General features: G+C 39.2%; 1 pseudogene across 1 annotated transcript; it reads left to right on the plus strand.

Moving 5' to 3' along the window:
• Window positions 1-711: 711 nt before the first annotated feature.
• On the plus strand, window positions 712-2,638 carry LOC309659594 (nuclear receptor subfamily 2 group C member 2 pseudogene; annotated as a pseudogene). The gene is made up of 2 exons: window positions 712-867; window positions 972-2,638. The product of its transcript is annotated as a nuclear receptor subfamily 2 group C member 2 pseudogene (transcript).
• The last annotated feature ends 3,086 nt before the right edge of the window (window positions 2,639-5,724 follow it).

A 5,724-nucleotide genomic window follows, 5' to 3' on the forward strand; every position in this document is an offset into this window, starting at 1 on the left:
AAAGAATGGTAAAATGATACAGTCGAGGGCTTCCCTGGTGGCGCAGTAGTTAAGAATCCGCCTGCCAATGCAGGGGACACCGGTTCAAGCCCTGGTCCGGGAAGATCCCACATGCCGCAGAGCAGCTAAGCCCATGCGCCACAACTACTGAGCCCACGAGCCACAACTACTGAAGCCTGCTCACCTAGAGCTCATGCTGTGCAACAAGGGAAACCACGGCAATGAGAAGCCCGTGCACCGCAACGAAGAGTAGCCCCTGCTTGCCACAACTAGAGAAAGCCCGCGCACAGCAACAAAGACCCAATGCAGCCAAAAATTAATAACTAAAAAGTAAATTTAAAAAAATGATACAGTCGAGTTATTAGTGTCATAGAATAATCCCTCGCTGTCTCCTTACTTCAGCTCTTTTGACCTTTCTTGACCGGCTGACTCATGAAAAGGAAAGCCTGCCATCCCAAAATTCAGAGGGATGGAGACTGTGCACTGACTTCAGAATAGCATGTGAGGGATTAACGCACAATCGCTTTAATTACACAAACAGACCGCAAAATGCATTATCAACATAGATTACTTTTTATTTGAGTATTTGTATTTCATTAGCCTGTAATACAAGTTATAGTGAGGGTTTGTGTAATTCTGAAATAAAGTTCTTGAATAACATTGTGGCATGTCTCCCCAGAGCAACGGCCCTCAAACACTAAGAGCCATTTAATGAAGGTACCTACCAACAGCCCAAGTGCCCCAAAAACTCTGTCACAAATCTACTGTGTACACAACATTACTGGGTACTCTGTTCTACACGTGGAATTTGACGAAGAAGAGAGCCATGTGCAAGAAATCACACTTCAGCAGTCTGCCCATGTACAGGTGTGAACACTCCTCCACAGATGTTCAAGATCAAAGTTCCCAGACTCACAGACATAGAAAACAAACTTACCAAAAGGGGAAGGGTGGGGGGAGGGATAAATTAGGAATTTGGGATTAGTGAACAGAAGCCTATTGATGTGCAAAGGGAAAAACCAAGCAATTGTGCTGCTTCAACTGAGAAAAATCTTTATCCAGAAGGATCCAGAAATCCTCTGATAGCCACTCCCACATTTGTGGCAGATAAAGTAGATCAAGACAAATAGGTCTTTCCGGGATGCTTGTGAACTGGATGCAGTCTTTCGTACATGAGGATGGTACCCTTCTCCTGACCACGGATTCCGGATTCCTTTGTCAACCTAAGTGAATCCCTTAACAGTGGTGATGCTTCAGAAATACAGCAGGAGGACCAATCTGCAAGTGAGATTACTCAGACATGTGATACCTTCGCTAAAGCACTTAATACGACAGACAGCTCCGCGCCTCCAAGCATGGCAGGTGGGATAGACACCAGTGGAGGAGGGAACATCTATGTCATCATTAGAGACCAGTCCACACTCATCATTCAGGTCCAAGCCCTCCTCCTTTTAAACACTCACATCACATGACTAGCCCAATTCTAGAGTACCTCAACCTGTACTACCTCTGCAAGTCCACGTTCTGCCTGCTTTTCCTCTCCATGCAATGGGCCAGGTCAATCCCAGCCCTTCAGGCACTTGGGCAGGACTGCAAAACCAGCCTGTTGCAAGCCTGCTGAAATGAGCTCTTCACCCTTGGACTGGCTCAGATCATAAGTCTTTCCATTACCTTGTGGCCATAGTCAATCAGCTGCAGAAGATATCCAGGAAGATAAACTTTCTGGCAAGCAGATAAAGCAAGTCATGGAACACATCTGGAAGCTTCAGGAGTTGTGTAAAAGTGTGGCAAAGCTGGGTATAGAAGACATCTATGAGTCTGCATACCTTAAAGCTATAGTTTTCTTTACCCCCCATCATCCAGGTTTGGCCAGCACAAGTCAGATTTTAAAATTCCAAGAAAGGCACAGATGGAGTTACAGGATTATTTTCAGAAAACCTACTCAGAAGACACCTACTGATTGGTCCAGATTCTCAACTGCCTGCTGGCCCTCAGGCTGATGAGCTCTAACATAACCAAAGAACTTGTTTTTACTGATCTCATTGGCAATGTTTCCATAGACAGCATAATCCCCTACCTCCTCAAGAAGAAGATGGCAGAGTATAATGGCCAGAACACTGATGCCAAACTATAGAGCACACCACACACCTGCTGAGAAGCACAAGGATCCTCCCAGGACCGCTCAGATGCAAAGAAAATGAAGTCGTGGTATTTTGGTATGTGCAAATATTTCCAGTATGTTAGTCATTTCCTACCTGGTTTCTTCTTACCTGTTAATATCAGACACAAGCAACTAAAAGACTAATAGGCTCTTTTCCTGCCATAAGAAATGTTTTAATGCCTTTTGATGAAGCAGCAGATTTTGGAACAATCTTTTAACTCAATCTGTATTTAGAAATTGTCAAAACGCAAAAAACAAAAGCAATGTTTTATAATGTCAGAGACTAGTATTAAAGAAAACTAAGAGAAAACTCTTGAAAAACAAAGAAGCCTTATATTCCATGGTAAATTCTAATTCATTTAAAAAAACCTTAAGCTAGACATTTGCAAACAATTTGCCATTAACATTCCACTGAATGCTCAACTTAACTTGTCACCTAAGAAGTTTTATGGATAGTGTTTTTAAGAACACAGTAAAGTAAGTAGGTAGGATGACAGAATTCAAGCCAATATTCTCCTGACCTCTTCCAAAGAAGAATAAAGCCACAAAGGATTACTATGCCCTTTTGCCTTGTACTTATTATAGTAATTTGCATTAATATGGTTTGTCATGGTTTTCTCATTATATTCAAGAAAGCAGCTAATTGCCTATGAACAACAGTTGTCCTTTTAAAAGAAAAAGAGATTAAAGCTTAGCAAAAATAAAATTGTTTAGACAAGATCTGATTTTAAAATTTCAAGAAGTGGTTAGATAACCTGTGCTTTTATTGACTTATTATGTGTTAAGTAGACTATATTCCAAAGTGTAGATAGACACATTTTTAAAAGTATTGCCCTCCTAAAATTATTCCTACTCACCGAATTTTCACTTACCTATGCCCTTATGATTAAGCATTCGGTGTAAATCAAAATCAATACTACATGTTGAAATAAGGAATGTATGTAAAATTACACTAAAATTCTTACATGCCTACTGCTTATTTTTAAAGACAAGAATTAACTATACCCACATAAATGCTGTTAATTCACCTGGCAATAATTGCTATTATGTTGCCCTTCTTTTAGATGCAAAAAGAAAAGAAAATTAAAAGTTGACTACCATTAACTGGGCAAGAAATGAAAAAGTAGCAACTTCTATGGATTATCATTTTTAATTGAAATTTTATTGAGGTAATTTTAGATTCACATGTAGTCGTAAGAAATTATACGGAGATACCTTGTACACTTTGGACAGTTTACCCCAATGATAACATTTTGCAAAACTGTAGTATAATATCACATCCAGAATATTGACATTGATACAATCCACCAATCTTAATAAGATTTCCTCATTTTTCTTGTACTACTCGTCTGTTGAGTGTGTGTATGTATGAAGTTCTATATTATTACCTGTGTAGGTTTACATATCCACCACCACATTCAAGATAAATCATAAAAGCTAAAACTATAGAACTCTTAGAAGAAAACAAAGGTGTAAATCTTTGTGACCTTGGACTAAGCAATGGTTTCTTAGATATGACACCAAAAGCGTAGGCAATAGCAATAAAGAAATAAATAAGACTTTAACAAAATTAAAAACTTTTGTGCTTCAGTGTACACCATTAAGAAAGTGAAAAGACAACTTACTGAATGGGAGAAAATTTTTACAAATCATATATCTGATAAGAGTTTTTTATTTAGTTATTTACCATTGCTTTGCAATGGTGTGTTAGTTTCTGCTGTATAACAAAGTGAGTCAGCTATACGTATACATATATCCCCATATCCCCTCCCTCTTGCATCTCCCTCCCACCCTCCCTATCCCACCCCTCTAGGTGGTCACAAAGCACGGAGTTGATCTCCCTGTGCTATGCGGCTGCTTCCCACTGGCTATCTATTTTACATTTGGTAGTGTATATATGTCCATGCCACTCTCTCACTTCATCCCAGCTTACCCTTCCCCCTCTCTGTGTCCTCAAGTCCATTTTCTACGTCTGTGTCTTTATTCCTGTTCTGCTCCTAGGTTCTTCAAACTATTTCTTTTTTTTTTTAGATTCCACATATATGTGTTAGCATATGGTATTTGGTTTTTTTTTTTTCGGTATTTGTTTTTATCTTTCTGACTTAACTTCACTCTGTATGACAGACTCTAGGTCCATCCACCTCACTACAAATAACTCAATTTCATTTCTTTTTATGGCTGAGTAATATTCCGTTGTATATATGTGCCACATCTTCTTTATCCATTCATCTGTCGATGGACACTTAGGTTGCTTCCATGTCCTGGTTATTGTAAATAGAGCTGCAATGAACATTGTGGTACATGACTCTTTTTGAAGTATGATTTTCTCAGGGTACATGTCCAGTAGTGGGTTTGCTGGGTCACATGGTAGTTCTATTTTTAGTTTTTTAAGGAAACTCCATACTGTTCTCCATAGTGGCTGTATCAATTTACATTCCCAACAACAGTGATAAGAATTTTTTGTCTAAAATATATAAAGACCTTAAAGAACTCTTATAACTAAATAATAGAGGAAAAAAAACCCAATTTTTTTAAATGGGCAAATTATCTCAATAGACATTTTTCCAAGGAAGAGATACAAATGGCCCAAAAACCTGAAAAATTGCTCAGTATCATTAGCACATCAGAGAAATGCATATCAAAACTAGAGTGAGACACCACTTTACACCCATAGGATGGCTAGAATCAAAAAGAAGGATAGGGCTTCCCTGGTGGCGCAGTGGTTGGGAGTCTGCCTGCCGGTGCGGGGGACACGGGTTCGAGCCCTGGTCTGGGAAGATCCCACATGCCGCGGAGCAACTGGGCCCGTGAGCCACAATTACTGAACCTGCGCATCTGGGCCTGTGCTCCGCAACAAGAGAGGCCGCGATAGTGAGAGGCATGGCGCGTGCACCGCGATGCAGAGTGGCCCCAGCTTGCTGCGACTGGAGAGGGCCCTCGCACAGAAACTAAGACCCAACAGAGCCATAAATAAATAAATAAATAAATAAATTTAAAAAAAAAAAAAAAAAGAAGGATAGTAAGTGTTGGTGAAAATGTAGAACCATTTGAACCCTCACATTCTGCTAATAGGAATGTAAAATCATGCAGCTGCTTTGAAAAGCACTCTGGCAGTTCTCAAAGGGTTATATGTGGAGTTACCATATGACTTAGCAATTCTACTCTTAGGGATATATCCAAGAGAAATGAAAACATATGCTCACACACAAAAAAATTTATACAAATATTTATAGCAGAATTATTCATAATGGCCAAAAATCAGAAAGAATCTAAATGTCTACCAACATATGGATGGATAAATAAAATGTGGCATATCCGTACAATGACATATTATTTGGCAGTAAAAAGAAATAAGTTATGTATACATATGCTACATCATAGATGAACCTTGAAATTACTATACTAAGTGGAAGAAGCTAGTCACAAAAAATCACATATTGCATGATTTCGCTTATACGAAATATACAAAATTAGCAAATCTATAGAGACAGAAAATCGATTAGTGTTTGCCTAGGGCTGTTGGGGGGAGTTGGAGAGAAGTAGGGAATGACTTCTAGTAGTTA

Source organism: Balaenoptera physalus (assembly GCF_965194825.1).
Source record: "Balaenoptera physalus genome assembly, chromosome: 4".
Classification (NCBI taxonomy): domain Eukaryota; kingdom Metazoa; phylum Chordata; class Mammalia; order Artiodactyla; family Balaenopteridae; genus Balaenoptera; species Balaenoptera physalus.